The 16,826-nt window shown below is 45.3% G+C and overlaps 1 protein-coding gene across 5 annotated transcripts in view; it reads left to right on the top strand.

Annotated features, from left to right (window-relative positions):
• The window catches only part of GALNT14 (polypeptide N-acetylgalactosaminyltransferase 14), a 193,156-nt gene that overhangs the window by 51,213 nt on the left and 125,117 nt on the right, over positions 1-16,826 (top strand). The gene's annotated exons all lie outside the window — the stretch shown is intronic.

The raw sequence follows: 16,826 nt of genomic DNA, 5'->3' as shown, positions 1-16,826 counted from the left end.
TTTCCTTTTGTCAGGCTATCCTATGGGCTAATTTATTGTTTTAAGGAATTAGATGCCGGGTGCTGGGCACTTGTGAATGATTCTGGATTTCAAAGACCCCACCCCTGAGATCAGAGATATTCTGTGGTGTTGAAGGTGGGGATATGGAAATTCGTATCTGGCCATAGTTTTGGATTTAAAGCATGCATTCACACACATTTAGGGGTATTTGGATCTTGGGAGCTCATGCCTCACAGTATGAAACTGCTGCTCATGCAGTTCCCATGCTTATTTAGGCTGCTGAGAAACTGGACCAAAAAGTGCTCCGTCTGCATTGCCTTAGCCTGGGCAGAGCAAGCACGGGATGGGATGAGCTGAGCAGAGCAGAGCAGAGCTCCCAGCTCTAAGCAGGGTGGGGTACACTGAGCCAAATGGAAATAGCTGTGAAGGATGCACTGTGCCCTTCCCACTAATTCAGCACAAGTGGTGGAGGCCTGTACGTTGGTGCCTGAGTGCCTAGGTTCTCTCCTTGCTGATGACTCAAGGCGTATGTCTGCATTGCAATCAGGTGGTGTGATTGCAGCACGTACACACATACCCAAACGAGTTTGGTGGCATGGGCTAGCTACCAAAATAGAAGCCTGTCTGGGACCTCGGGGCTGTACTCCGGTGACTAGCCTGTGCTGCCCTGACTTCACTGCTATTATTGTGGCAGCTAACTTGCCCATTCTAGCTTTGATTTTGTCTACATGGACACCAAGTGCAGTGGAGACATACCTATAGTAGCTATTATTTACATTGGTTTATACAGTGCCTCTTGCAAACCTTAAGGATGTTCCATTAATACTACCCATATACTTATAGGGATCAGCTCTACCTCTGAGATGCAACTGCCTCAGGATGGAAGATGGCAGTCATCATACAGCACAACAAGAATTGCAGTTTCGGGCAGGAAGCAAAGGAGAATATCATATCTAACTGAAACTGAGGGTGGGGGATATGGGAAGAAGAGATTTCAAGTAGGTAGAATGTGACTGGAACCTGGCCAGGCCACTGGGGCCAATGTTTCTGTTGTCTTCAGTGGCCACAACTTTCATGTAAATCGGGCCATTTTCTCCCCTTCCAGTCTTGTTGTGAAGGGGGGGATCTGGCAATGAGGTTTTTCCATGCCCTCTGATCCTGTGGCTGGAGATAGGGCTAGCGTGGCTTGCTGTTCCCAGAAGAGCATTGCCCAAGTATTAGCTTGCTTTCCTTACGTTAGAAGGTGCCTTTGATCATTGTCAGAACTGGCATCTTTCCTGGCAGTTTCAGCAGAGGCCAAAGACCAACCAGGCCACGGGAACTGAAGTAGCTCCTGCAGGTGCCTGCTGAAGGAGGACAAGAGAGGAAGAAAGAGCAGACAGCTCTGGAGTGGAAGTCACTGTAGAATGTGGGGTGAGACAAGTGGGTTTTGTGGAGCATGAGGATGAGGCATCCAGAAAGGGGCTGTCATTCCAGGTGGAGATAACAGCATGAGGCTGGGTGTGGGAGGAGGAAACTGGGGGAGCAGGACCCAGACACATGTTAGCTGGGGTACGTGGATCCTGCTTTCTGCTAGCACTCAGAGGGCACTTGCTGTGGAGAGGGGGCAGGTTAGAGGGAGGGCTTCTATTTTCCCCACTCAGCAGCGCTGGCCAGGTGCAGAGGGGAGCACATGCTGCACCCACGTTATGGGTAATAGGGTGGGTGCTGCCTCGGGTGATCAGCTAGCAAGTGAGAAAAATTGGGATGGGGTGGAGGGGTAATAGGCGCCTATATAAGACAAAGCCTTGAATACAGGGACTGTCCCTATAAAATCGGGACATCTGGTCACCCTACTGCTGCCGCTTCCCCAGAATAACAGACATTTTCGTCACTCCAACCTTAACTAACCTCCTCCCTGTGCCAAGGGGCCCTGGCACCTGGCTTTGTAACTCCAGGGTTAGAGCAGTGGTCTCAGAAACCAGGGAGCACAGGTTCAAAGTCCCAGAAGGGTCAAAAGACTGATTAATTTAAGGGAGAATGATAACATAGAGCCAGAAGTGTGATGAGGTGTTTATCATATGCATACTGTGAAAGGGTTAATATGGGCCTGAGAGGCCCGTTAACCATCCTGCTGGCAACTGGAGAAATTTAGAAATAAAGCCCAGCTGGGGGAGAACATGGCTTGTTTCCATAAGGAGCCGCATTAGAGAGAAGAGATGGAGAGTTCCCTTTCTCTGGGAAGCAACCTGAAAGAAGGTGAGCCGAGCAGAAAAGACAGGCTATACCAGGCATGAAAGTTTGCCTGGTGCTAGGGGTTCTGTGGAGCTGTGGCCTGCCTGAACCCTGGATCATGTCATCTGCTGGGCTGTGGGGTTTATTGAGATATAGAAGCCTATGGTTAGACAGGAGGACCATCCAGAGCAATAGAGGTATGCCTGTGATGAGGTGGCTGCCAGCTGAGCCCAGCTGGGCTGACGGGTGGGGTTTTGTATGTGTACTTTTGGTAAAGGACTCTGCAGCTCTGGAAAAGGCAAGAATCAATAATGTGGTCTGGTGGAAGGACCAGGATTCTCCTATGGCCACAGCAGGCCAAAGGACAGTGGGGGAAACTGAGGCAAGAGTAGCTGCAGCTCTGCATTTAGTCTGGAGGGGGTGAGCTGGGATGGCAACTTCGCCACAAGAAGAAATGAAATAAGAATTAGCAGCCTCTGACCTTTGTTCTGTGAATGGCTTGACTCTGTCCAGTTCCTGGTGCACTGTTGATGTAGCCACAAAACTACCACCACAGCGGGCTAGTAACCAAGGCTCTGATCCAGCAAAGCATTTAAACTTGTTCCTAACCTTAAGCATGTGAATAGTGACTTCAGTTGGACCCTTCAAGTGCTTAAGTGCTTTGTTGGTTCAGGGCCTAAATGGTCTGTGGAGTCAGAACTACCCTCTCACTCCATGCAGGTTAGGATGGAGAGAGACTGCTGAGGGTGGCAATGAAAGGCTTGTCCTGCCACCATGCTATAACTCCAGAGAAGAAGGCTGGCATTGTGGTGAAGGCACCAGACAGGGTCTCAGGAGACCTATGTTCCATTCCAGTCACCCTGTGTGACTTCAGGCAATTGGCATAGTCTCTCTGTGCCTCAGCTCCCCATCTGTTAAATTGGATAACGCATGCTTTCTCCCATTCTCTCTTGTCTATTTAGATTATAAACTCCTTGGGAAAAGACTGTCTCTACTAGGTGTATGTACAGCATCGATGGGGGGCCTATAGATACTAATGCAATACATATAATAGCTGTTCTGAGCTAGACGGGGAATGTCAGTCTCTGGGGCTCTGATGCTGGCCCGTTTCACCGGCAGTTGCATAGAATTTCCCCCAAATAGATGGCCCTATCAGACCCCTTTCAGTTAACTGCTGTGTTGGGGAGGTACCTGTCGTGTCAAGATTGCTGCTTGCCACCAGCTGCCTGCCTCTGCTGGGGTTGTGTTCCTTCTGAAGTGCACACGCTGGCACCAGAGGAGAAGGTGGGATCAGCTTTTCTCTGTTTGAAGTAATATAATCCTTTCAGATGGCATTAGTGCCTTGGACGGTAACAGCTCTATAATTGAGCCTCCCCCGGTGCTGCAGCAGATATTTAAAATCTTGTTTGTATAATGCCTGGTTACAATTCCTGCTGAGGGATTACTGTCCGCCTCCAGTACCCTTGAATGGAAACAAACAACTTCAAGCCATCCAAAAGCAGGGACGAGAGTTACTGCCTTCCTAATGAGCACATACACCTCAGGACATTGGAGTCCCCAGAGGCGAGCTGTGCCAGATGGCCAGGAGTTCTTGGGTGTTTGCTGATGTCGTTGCTCTGTTAAAGTATTATTATATTCATTTTTAATGCCTCAGTCACGGCAAATAGACAAGATGTTAGAGACACAGTGTAGAATACCCCGTGGGGCATTAAAAGGCACACACTACCCTATGGGGGATTAGAAGCACATGATACTGTATCTTCCAGGGGCCATTAGAGAGATACATGGTTCCCCATGGGGATGCTATAGAAGCACCCTGTCTGAATCAGGCTGACTCTGCACAGGAGCTTCTCCCCACTCCCTCGCACACCTGTTCAAGGCCTGGCACAATCAGGTGCCTGTAATGTGTCTGCCAGTTATACTGGTTCATTCTTTCCAGCCTATTGTTTTAGTTCCTTTTGACCTTTTTTTTTTTTTTTTTTTTTTTTTTTGCACCCATGAGACAAAGTTCTCTGTTCCAATTGGTTAACTGAGTTTCATGGCTCTCTGCAGGATGTTTAAGACACTCTTAAAGAGTCATTGGGTGAGAGAGCGTGTGATTGTGGTCCAGTCATTAGAGCATTCACTGGGAGGCTGAGGGTCCAATCTCCCACTTCAATGATTCATTATTTAGCCACAGTGGAGCAGCTTCAATAGGAGTGATTGAGGGAGCTCCACAGCAGAATATCCCATAGCTCAGACATTAGAGCACCCTCCTGAGAGGTGGGAGACCCCATTGAAATCTCTTCTCCCCATCAGACAGAGGGGACTTGAGCAAGTGGTCTCCTACATCCCATGTGAGTACCCTAACCACTGGGCTAAAAATTATGAGGGGAAGTTCTCTTAACCACCAGGGGCAAGGGGGGATTCTGTCAATTTGCCTGAGGGGTCCACTCTGGCAGGTGGTCTTTGAGGACACCTACTAGATCAGGCCACTTGGGTGAGTTAGGCGGCTGATTGCCTTTCTTTGTTTGTGAATTGCTCTAGGGCTTATGTGGGAGATAGGTACCTGTACACCAGTATAGGGAGGCAGCAGTAAGCATGCCAGAGGCAGAAGCATAGGCTTTGAGGGAACTTTTATTGCACAAACTTAGGAGCTGAGCAAATTTAGGTTCCCACTGGGTTTCAGCAGGAATTTTGTGTATCACAGTGGCCCTGAAACTGGGTTGTAGTAATTTAATTCTTGTTGGGCATTCAGGCCGTCAGGTGATGCTGGTGGCCAGGTTTTTGTCAGTGCCTCTGATGTGATGCAGCATATCACTGAGAGAAGGGAAAGAGCTGAGAGCCTGGAGACCTCTTTGTGCCGTGTGAGCTCCATTCCTAGGGAGGGATAACACACATGACACTGCCTTTCCAGGGACATGCTGGCACTGTCTTGGACCTTTTCCAAAGCTCACTCATCCTCAGAGTGCCTGAGAAAGCTGCAGTTCCGTCTCTAACCCAGGGGTGTGAAACAGTAAGGGTAGGCAAAGCTTCCTGATCATGGATCTGCTTGTAGCTCTTCATCATGTTGCTTCCCCTTCATCTTGGGACCAGTTGTCAAAAGACATCTGGTTCTATTACCATCTTGCTGTGTGTACCAGGCTATGGTGTGCTGTCACAGATACTCTATCTCCAGTGTAAGTCCTAAGCCCCTGTTGTGTGGAGCCCTGGGCCTTGACCCAGTGTCACAAACAATATAGTGTGATGCTGCAGCGGTTTCTTCTGTGAATGGCAGGAGAGACTGGCAGAGAGGAAGTTGGGTTCTTGACCCACGTCTTTGTTCTGGAGACACATGAGGGGCAGGAGTCATAGAGCTGGGAAAGCCTGGGCCAGATTCCTGCTACCTCAAAGTTCCTCCAGTCTTGTCCTTCCCCCATCCCATCCCCCTGCAAGCCCACTTGTCCTTCTCTGTCTCTCCCACACAGTCTATCATTTCTAATACCCCGATACAAGAGTGGTGGGGCATCAGACTTCTCCCTGTGGGGTTTTGCCTGTTAAACTCATACAGACACCTCCTCTTCTGCCTGCACCAAGAGAAATGGGGTCATAAGAGAATGGCATGCTGCCATGTGGATGGCACTGATTTGCCACCAACGACTGCCCCGTAATGGACAACTTGTCAACTGTCTCTGCTACCATGGATGAAAAAGTCTTGCTAGCAATGAGAACTAGCCAAGTGCTCTGTCGTTTGATGACTAAAACTGGCTCCTATATAACAGCTGCCTAGTGTCTTACATGAAATGAGTTAGTGTTCTCAGCTCAGCTTTTAGTGATCAGATATCTGCATTGTGGAAACTGCCATCAAAAGTGAGACTCACTGACTCTGCAATGGTTTCTCAGTGCCAGCATTGTGTGAGCCATTGGAAACTGATCTCTCCTTTCACTTCTAGAGGGTGTCTGTGGCTAGGGTTTAAGCATGTTAGAGGGAGTGCTTGGCCCACCATTCCTGCTGTGTATGTTCTCTTGATAAATAGAGGATGTTGATCCAGCACCTTTCACTTGCACTAACAACCATTGGGGTGTAAAAATATGATCTTAATTTTCAGATGAGCCCTTGGAAAAGACAGCATGATAAAGGCAAAGCAGGAGGTGATGGGGGATGGGCTGTCTCTTTTCCTTTACAAATGAAGCATGGGAGAGAAGGATAAGGAGTGAGAACCTGTTTTAGAGTTGCTCAGACATTTATACAATCTGATGCATTCCTTATACCCGATAATTAGTTTTTCTAAAGAAAGACAAGGAGTTTGCTTTCCTGGATACTCCTAGCAGAGCCTGAATTTTAATACTCTTTACAGGAGACAGGCAGCATATTTTGCAGACAGCTGGCAGTCATGCTACAGCAGGCTATGTGTTGACACTTGGCTAAGACTAGTGAATAGAATGGGCTGTGCCAAACTGAGGGGTTCCTTTTTATTTCTTAATTTCTTTCACACCTTCCTGGAAACTTTAATTTTCGGTTTCAGAACATGTTCCCAAGACTAGGTATTATAATTGTTGCAGCACATATTGTGCATTCTGTATAAATCTCTGGGTTGCCTACATGTAGGGATCATGAACTTGGGACCCTTTTTCCCCAGAACATAGGCTATTGTCGCACGAGCTCCAGAAGAATCTCCATTAGCATTAATGCTTTGTCTACTCCTTGCAGACCTGCTACATCCCACCACTTTATCGCATGCACTTGATGCAGGTCCCATTCCATCCTGAAGAGGGCAATGCTTTACATGCACAGAGAACCTCTGGTTCTTGCCCAATTTAGGTCTACCTCTCCAGCCATACTCTTCAGTGCCTTTCTTATACAACTCATTCTTGTTCCCTGTAGCCTCTGATTTTAGCTGGTTGTGGAAACTGTGTGTTGTGGTATGATTGGCAAATGCATAGTGGGTGGATTGTGTGGATGGTATATAACATCCTAGGGATAGTGTATAGAAAACAACTGTAGCGAGAAACCCAGCACAGTGTGAGGGTGAATGTCTCCCTATGGGCAGTGGAAGGAAAGCAACCAGGGTGCGTACCTTCCAACATTACAAGTGGCTAAAGCGGGATGCAGCACCATTCAGGTTTGGACCATCTTTCTCTCTGTAAACTGAGATAAGGGCCAGATGGGCCAAACCTGAGTGAAGCTGTGATCCCATGCACCAGGTTGCAACACCACTTAATTTGGGAGCTTGGGCCTAACTGCTGTTTGACCAGGACAAGAGGGTTGGGGTTCAAAGCAGGACAGTCCTGGGACTGAAGGGAGGTCTAAGGCTGTGTGATGGGGAATGGAGGCCCTACCTTGTGGCTGGCAGCGAGAGAATTAAAAATCCTCAGTCTATAGCAGGTGGCTGCCCTCACTACAGACATTGCAGAGAAACCTAGCCAAGAGGGTATGAAGTTTGGCTGAGCCAGGGTCTATGGCTCCTTTAGGAACTATAAAAAGGAGCGTGTCTGAGAGTCACTTTCTCTCTGAGTTTGGACAGATCCTTGGGTCAGACTTACCCTGGGATAAGGGCACATTTGCCTTTGTTTGTTCTAGCCAGGCTGGGTGCAGCCTATTGGCCTTAGGTGTTGGGACTGCCCTCTGTAAACAAAATTTTGGGTGGTTCTCCTGCACTAGGCCTCCTCAAATGGTGTCTCTAGGCCTGTGATTGAAAAACACCCCAGACTGTACTCCGTCAGCTCTCTCAGTATGCTTTAGTATTGCCATCTCATCTAGTCTGATCTGCTCATGCAAAACTCTGTATGCTTTTGGCCTGCTTTTACAAAGAGCTTGGCTATCCCCTAAGACATATGTAAAACAAGGGTCGGTCTGTACTCCCAGGGTGAAATTTATGCCCCTTCTCTCCTCTGACAAATGTGTTGCTCTAAAGGAGTTGCAATTTGCTGATACCACCTCTCTGTCTCTTTTTTGATTTCAGCTAAGCAAGGTTGGATGGCAGAGCTCCAAGGAAAACGTAGGGAGCTGCAGGGAGTGCTGGTGGTTCAGCCCCTGAGCTGTTTAAGCTTTTCTCAACCTAGGGTTGGCATGGCCACATTTGCAAACACAATGGGGTTGCTTGTTGAATAGAACTGATCTCCAGGATACTAGCCCCTCAGCCCTGGGGCCAATAATAGAAGGTGAATGGCCCAGCACTGCTCATTATTACATACAGAACCTTTCTGGGTTAGGGGCTGGCAGGAGCAGGCTGGAGAGTGTGCATGAACTCAGCCCACAGAGTTGTTTCTTACTGGGTGCAGCAACACAGTGGGCAATGCACAGGGGCAGGTTGGGTGAAGTGAACCAGCTCCTCTTGCAGCACTGTTGATCATTGCATGCAGCACCAGCCTGAGTATAGCCCGGCAGCAGGTGAGGCATCTTGAACCAGCTCTATTCGTTACATCATGCTGGGTAACACGCTCTTGTAACTGCATCCTTGTCCCTTCCGTGGTTTTTAAACAAATCAGAGAGGGCCTTGACTTGCCACTTACAGCACTTGTTACTGAAGCAGTTTCCACCCTCATGGTGTGAGTATGTGGAGGCAAGGGCATGGTGGCTGGCTCACTCGTGAGCCCTGGATGAAAATACTGTGGATAGGTGACTGCGGCCTGAGCTTTCCAGGGGAAACTGAAGAGCCCACAGCTGCATCGGTCTGAGCCACTCACTCTCGGTTCCCGCTCCAGCAATCCCTGCTGCACTGTAATCACACAACTATTATGCCATTAAAATGTCATATTCATAGAAATCCACATAAACAAAGCATTAACAATCTCTGGAAAATTGTAGTCTTTACTGCTAATGACCTGCTCTCTTTGCACCCCCCCCCCCTTTCTTTTCTGAGCCTTGATTTAGGAGGCAGACCAAGAAGTACATCTCTGTGCTTAGACTCTCAATTTTGAACATACTGTCACAGCAAGAAGCTGCTCTCCCTCTCTCTCTTTAATAAGGCTCCAGGTAGTTTGGAGGAACCCACTTAACAAGCTGGTAAAAAAGGAAGAGACTGTTCAGAGTGTGTTCTCGGCTGAAAAAGTGTCAAATATCTGGTGTAATGAGGTAGATCCTCTTTGAATTCAGTTTTGTCTCTAACCTGCCCGCAGAAGATAAAATAAGGCCAGGCATTTTCTGTTCTTCTTGTAAACATGCTCATGGGGACAATAGCTCAGGATTTTAATTGGAGAAATCAGGAGGGGGTTGAAGAGTGGGAGACTGTGCTCATGAGACCCAGTTCATCTCTTGTGTAACTCTGTTGACCTCTACCAGGGATGAACTCTGCCAACTCTCTTTAGAGCACACTCTCTCCTTCCCCCTTCCCAATCCCTTGACACTATAATTGATTCCCAAGAGCTTATCCAGGTGTGGAATTCCTGACACATTCTGGTTCTGTTTGTCAGTTGATCGCAACTCTGATGCTTCTGTATGAGGACTGGTACAATGTCTCTTGAAATAGTTTTTTGTTTGTGTGGGAAGCACTAGATATCACATTTGTTCATCTCTACCAATGTATCCTTTCTGCACCCTTCTCTGAAGCAATGCCAGGAGAGAACCTTGCCCTCACAGCTGAACAGGAAAAACTTCTTGTAGGTGAATATTATGGTCCAAAAACCTTGAAAAAGTCTCTTTAAAAATTGTCCACATCTACTTCGGTTCAGTCCATGTATAGTGAAGCATTAGAACTCACTGGGTATTTTAAATTGTAAATAATAATTGAGAATCCTGAAGGATTCTAAGGCACTTTTGAGAGACAGTTTTGCTCAAGTGATTTGAGCAAAGGTTTGGCAGCTAGCTCTTGTTGTAGGTTCTTATTATCTTATGTGGCTCAGCTACTAAAGAGGGACAAAGATGCACAGTCAGCCAGTGTGGATTACAGTGTTCTCGGAAGCTCCACCCACAACCCACCCACTTTTGCTGTCAACGTGTTGGCATTCATGGTCGATAGTTCAGATCTTCATGATGAAGCTAGTCCAAAGTCTACTGAAGTCAATTGGAAGACTCTGTCTTCAGTAGTCTTTGGCTCAAGCCTGACATGGTCATCATGATTTTTCTTCTTTCTTTGACCAGCAGTGAAATTGTTACCGGTATTGAAATCTAAATGGTCATAATTAAGTTTCAGAATTATATGCTCTTAGAGTTATTATTTCAGGCTTGTTGCAGACTCACAAAGACAATGCTGCATCCATTCACACCCTGTTCCCATTTCAATAGCTTTCTCAACAATCATAGAGGCTGGAGGCTTCATTAATAAAATGCGTGTTCTGGAGCACAACATGGCATTTACCAGGGACAAGTGTTTGCTCAGTGAGCTTGTTTCCAGCCCTATGATGGCTGGAAGTACTAGAACTCGTGTCAGTGTCTATTCCATGGTATATCCAGACTAATATTGATGCCAATTTGTATAGTCCTGTAAAGTTTTAGATGCAGCTCCTCTAAACTGATCTCAAATTCTGAGCATTCATCTATCTCTAAAATAGATCTTTCTTTTCACAGCTGGTGCATCTGATTAACTACTGCAAGTTTCCTACTAGAGTGGTTTGTCTGGTGCTATTGAGAGAGCAAGAGAGAAGTATCTATTTAATTAAAGTGGTGGTCTGCCCCATTTTTTTTTTTTTTTTTCAAAACCAGGAAAAGGATATTTTTTTTCTCCCTCTGCTGTAGATTTATTCAGTCTCTCAAACTCTGCTGCCAAAAGAAATGACTGTGTCCTATAATTAATTCCAAACGTTAAACTGCAGAATTGAAAGAGAAATTGCCTAATTCTGAGAAAAAAATGAAAATTTATTATCAGTACATGCGAAAAAATGAATGAGATACAGAGAAGGAAACCCTGCAGAAGATAAATAGAAAGGCAAGTGGAATATTGTCTTGATCCTTCTCTAGTGCAGGGTAATTTGGCTTCTAAAGTGAGTTAGATCATAATAAATTAAATTTTAGATTTCTGCACATCAGTTAAATAACTCCCAAGACAGAATTCTAGTGTGAGGAAAAGGTGATAATACATGTTGGAAATATAATGAAGATCTTATCCAATAATCCAGAGCTGATTTGCTGTCCCTGCATGAGAGAGAGGAGTTTTCCTGTCCAAATTGTACCTGCTTTTCCTTTTTCTTGTCAGTTGCCCAGGAACAGGTAAATGACTCCTACCAGCAAGGCAGAGAAGTTTTCTGTCATTAAACCACTTGGAGAGCTTGAAAGCTTCCTGTACAACGCATCCTTCCTGGTACCTACTGCAGACTGCTGTCTGTAGTGAGTGGGGGCATGCTTATGCCTAACCATCCTCATCCAATCACATGCAGCCTCAATGGAAGTCTAGGAGAGGAGGCTGAAAAACACTGCATCCCAATGAAACTTCAGGGGGTACTTAGCTGTAATAAAGAGAGTGAAATTGTCAGGTAGGAATTTGGCCAGCACATGGGGGTAAACTCTGTGGACATATAATCAAGTGCTGAAGCTCTGGATCTGATGTGGCCATCCAACACAGATGGGGCATGTGTCAGAGTGTGTAAGCCCCACACCACACAGGAAGGGGTTAATGACTTACTCTGGGCTCATAGGAGGCCCCACCCTGACCTGCACCTTCAAGGTATGTCAGGAATGGAAGAGAAGTTAAAAAAAGGAGAAAGCCAGCTTAGAGGCAGGCAGCTTGAGGTGAGCTCCTGGACGTGAAGGTGGGCTGGCCTATGCTCTTTCTGGTGGTTAACCAGCCAGACACTGAGCTGGATTATGGTTTGAGCAGGGCCCCTTTGAAGGAAGAGAGGCTGGGATTTGTGGTCTATTTTCTTTTCCTCCTTTGTTCTTTTGCTTGTTACTTTGGAACCCTGAATGTGGTTAAGTCCAGAGGAGCACAGCTGGAGGGCTGAGACCCCATCCCTGGCCCAGTGTTGCTGGCACCCCATTCTGGATGACCAGAACCTGAATGAGTGTATAACTCCATCACACCCCAAAGGGGTGAGGCAGATGGACTAGAATCCTGACACCACCTTCATTACGTGTCTAATGTCCTGTGACTTGGATTCAATAAGGATAGAGATGACTTTGATCTGATCAAAACTATCTTGTCAAGAAATTCCCATACAGTAGCTCACACACTGTATGACATATGAGTCTGTAGCATAAATAGCACATCATGGGATGGTGTCACTTAAAATATAAACTTTTTACCATATTTTCATCCTGTTGTCCTTTATTTCCTTAAAATGCAGATGGTCACCCTAGTTGCACCTCCCAGCAGCACAGTGCCCCAAACTTCAATTTTAGTTACAGGAAGCATTCACTGCCTGTGTGATATTAGGCCCAAAAAAGCCAAGCAACTTTACAAATTGCATGGCCCAAATCTGACCTTATTATAGGAAAGTACAATTGTAGTGAAGGTCATTCCTCATAAGTAGACTAGAGCTTTGATTTGCAAGTGTATCCTTGGTAGTTATTTGATGTTGTTTACATATCTCTTGTTGGAGGCTAGCAGTGTAGATAAACTGTTTTCCTATCTATCACTGTTCTATTCATTAAGAGTTCAAAAGGAACATATGAACATTTAGATGGAACTTTGAATGTAACAATACCCTTGTTTGTATTTCTCTTTGAAGTTTAAGTAGTAAATACCTGTAAATGGTTGTAAATGGCCAATTACCTTGTGCTAATGTAACTAGTTACTGGTGTGCACAGAATGTAGGAGATGATACTTCAGAGTCCCAAGTAATCAATTGTTCAAAGAGGCACCTGCTGTCAAGAAAATATTGGTCAGCCTGCATGGATCTATAGAAGGCTCTAGTGAACTGATGGTTTTTATCTCAAATCTGTCCAAGCTTGTCAGGGAAAGTTTGGATCGCAAGACTGAGATCCCAGCACCAGCCTGGAATCACCCTGCTAATTCTCATGGGAGAATTTGAACAATTGGACTGTTTAGTCTTAATTTCTCTGGACTGGATTTTTAACAAAGAAGCTCTAAACAAGGACTGATGACCCTCAAGCTGTTTGGGTAGTTTCAGAGACTTTGCAATTTAAAAACTTTGCAAATCAGTTATCTCTACTTTGAAATTGACCTAAGAGCTTTATTTTCATCTGTGTATGTATACTGACCTTTTAACCATTACTCTTTCCTTTTTTTAAAATAAATGTTAGTTTAGCTAATAAGCATTGACTTTAAACATTGGTATTTGGGTAAGATCTGAACTATTCGTTGACTTGTTTGGTAATGTGTCCAATCCTTTGGGATTGATAGAACTTTTTTATGTATGATGGATAAAGATTTTCAGTAATCCCCATCATATTTGACTTGGCTGTCTGGGTGCTAGCCAAAGGGCTGGGTAGTTTAAGGGAACTGTATTTTGTCTACTGAATGACCAGTGAGGTCATCAGAACCTGTTTGTTGCTGGCTTGGTATATCTCATGGAAGAAAAACCACCAGTATATAGGGCTTTGCCTGCCCCATTCTTCACGGTTTGCCCTGTTTAAGCTATCTCAGCATGGCTCCCCTGGAGGCCAGCGTCACAGTCTGATTAACCAGCTCTGCTTTTAGACATTGGAGGCCTTCTATCCAATGATCAGAATCTACAAATGGAAAAGTCCTATTCGGTCATCAACAGTAGCTTGTTTCCTTGCCTTGTCTGCTGACACAATCTTAGCTGGAGCACACTCAACCACTCTGCCTTCTCACAGGCTAGGCTATTCAGAACTTCATAGTTTCATGTTGCAGCTCACTTCTATGTGTAAATGGCTGGTGTCCTTATAACTCTGCAACGTGAACAGAGGTGCCTAGAACATATGGTTGATGTCACAGCAGTTGGCTAATTGCAGTGTCTTGGAACTACATCTGTCCATTATGCCATGTGAACTTGGCAAGCATCAAGCGCAAGCTGGCAGAGACTTGCTTATTACCCACAGTCCTTTGCAGCATAGTTATTCAAAGATCAAAGTGCCAAGCTGCTTAGCCATACTGGACAGGGATTGGTTGCCGTTATGCCAAAGTTTTAAAGGGATGCTGTCCCAATAAATCTCTCAGTGTAGGGCCTGATTCTCCATTGTTCTGCCCTACACCCACTTGAGCACTTGTGTAAATGCATACACAGGGCAATGGTGAATTAGGCCCACACTGTAGAGGGATCGATTTCTTTACCTCCACTTTATAAATCTGAAAGAACTTTGTTATATTTTGTTGATGGTTTAATTTTTGCTCTTCCCTCACTTTCAGTGAGTCAGTTTCACTTCCTGTTTATATTCCATTCCCTTTTCTGGGTCTCCTGTTTTGCTCAATAACATTGTGTTTAGTTTACATTTTTTTAAAATGACCTGTTTTTATAGCCATTTTAAAATGGAAATATTTCTATTCATATTGAATTTTATAAAACTTTTTTTTTTTTTTTTTTTCAAAAGCAGAAATTCAGCTTGGGATCTAAAACTCTGACAGTTTCTTCAACAGAGCTGGAATCTCAGGGTCTTCTCCAGCCCTTGTAAATTTCAGAACTTCAGTGGTTCTGAGATGCAATCAGCTGTATCTTCCCTGATCTTTCACTGTGCTGGTAAATCACGTTTTACAAGATGCCTTAAAAAAACATAAACTATATTTATTGTACTATACACTGCACTCCTATGAAGAGCCTACAAACTTTTATGGATAGCCTTCTGCTCATAAACCTCTTGATGGACTGGAGTAGCTTTAACATTTTAATAACTTTCCTTCATTCTTGGTGTCCTGGGATGCTTGACTGATGTTCAAAAAGGTGAACTGTTCTGAGATTATCATCAGAGGCAGCCCAGCCCAGATAGAGTGGCTATAAGCAGAAAAGCAATTGTAAAAAATGACATAGTAGTGCACCATATCTATTCCCTCTGTTGAATGTGCAGTGTCTGCAAGTCAAAAGATGATTTTTATAACTCTCAGCAACTGTCTGCTCACCCTGGGATATGAAAATAAAGTTGTGGTCTTCTTGCCTCTTTCTGCATCGTTGGTAGTGAAGTTTCTGCAATCAAAGCAGGGCTGATAATGTGGTTAGTGAGGTCAGGGTTGGGATAAAATTCCCCTTGCTCCTCCGTTGTTGCATGCGCTTAGTAGGTGTAAGAGGGGAATCGCTACTTCTTTGTAGTAAATTGACCAGATGGAACCCAAAGGCCAAATGTCTTTCTGGTATAACTCCACTCGTGGAGGTGGACTCAGCGAGAGTTACAACAGGGATTAATCTGGCTCCCAGGGAACAGAGAGAGAGTATTCTCCAGAGTGAATAATGGAGTTTCACCAGTATAAGATCAGAATGAGCCTTGATGTCCCTGCTATGAAGAGTTTTCATTCAACAGGCCAGACTCTGATCTGCTTGTCACTGACCAGTAATAATTCCAACAAGGACCATGGAATTAGTCCTGATTTACACTGGTGTACTGAAATCAGAATTTGGCCCAGCAGCATAAGTGACAGTAAGAAACACTGGGAGTGCTTGGTAGGGAGGATGAGAATGACAGTAAAGCCAGCTTTTGGTTATAACCACAAAGGTCTTGAGGGATCTGGGAGTCTCTTCTGACCATGAAGCAATGCCAGGCCTCTTCTGAACTCCATCCTGCATGCATTTTGCCACCTTAAATGGCATATCATTTGCCATCTTGCATGCATAATTTGCCATGTTTGTTTGGGTCCCAGTCCTGACCCACCTGGTCCTGAAAGCAATGGACAGTCTCCCAGTGACTTCAGTGGGAGTTTGGGCAGGCATTTGGAGATGGTCTGGGTTCTCTTAAATTTCACTTTGCAGCATGAGAGGGGACGTTCCAGGGGAATCTTGATCCAGTCCTTTTTGCTTAAAGTGATGTGTAGGATACTGGCTGTTCATTTGCAGGAGCCATCACTCCTCTGCTTCCGCCCCCCTCCCCCCCATTAACATAGAGAACGTTCTGTCAGATGTGACTAAAATCAATTATGGGATAAAAATCGCCTGCTTCAAAAGCTTCATTTTGTGCCATTAGCAGGCAAAAGTGGCTGTGAGATGGAGTAACAATAAAAAGATCAATTATTCGATAAGATCACAATTTTCTTTGGTGCTGAAATTACTGTACACATTTGAATCTCTTTGTATTACACATAGGCTGAGATCAAAGAGGTTGTGCTGCTGCCATGATGTGATATTATCAAGTGCATCTTGCATTTGCCGTCTTGGAGCGCAGACAGAGCCAATGTGTACTAACAAAAGGAAACTGACTCTTGTACAGCTGTGTGAGCAACACAGTGGCCCTGTAAAGTGGCCTGTGGCTCCTCTGTATCTGAGCAAATAGTCAGGCGGATACATCCCCAAACACGTTGCTTTGCAGGAACCCCTACTGTGTGGAATAATGTGGGGGCAGAGGAGTTATGTCCAGGTCATCACGCAGTGTTTCAGAATAGATGTTGCACCAAGCCATATGAAATGAAGTGTAAATCAATCCCAAGTGCCCTGGTCAGGTGGCTGAATATTTGACAGGTGTGAGATGACATAAAACACTCAATATAATTTAACCAAGCGAATCACAGCTGTGGGATGGTGCAGAGGTTCACCTAAGATGCTTGTTGCCTTGGAACGGTGTTAAAGTCATCTGTACAGGTTCCTCTGAGGAGTTGGCTGCCAAGGGGCAGAGCTAAGGGTCCCCTGTGGTCCTGTAGTTTAATCTGTAGCAGGTCAGG

Source organism: Emydura macquarii, unplaced genomic scaffold (genome assembly GCF_026122565.2).
Source record: "Emydura macquarii macquarii isolate MOO-44397 ecotype Brisbane River unplaced genomic scaffold, CSIRO-AGI_Emac_v2 contig_2676, whole genome shotgun sequence".
Taxonomy (NCBI): Eukaryota; Metazoa; Chordata; order Testudines; family Chelidae; genus Emydura; species Emydura macquarii.
The sequence above is the reverse complement of the archived record's forward strand: the minus strand, read 5'-3'. Positions and strand labels throughout refer to the sequence as shown.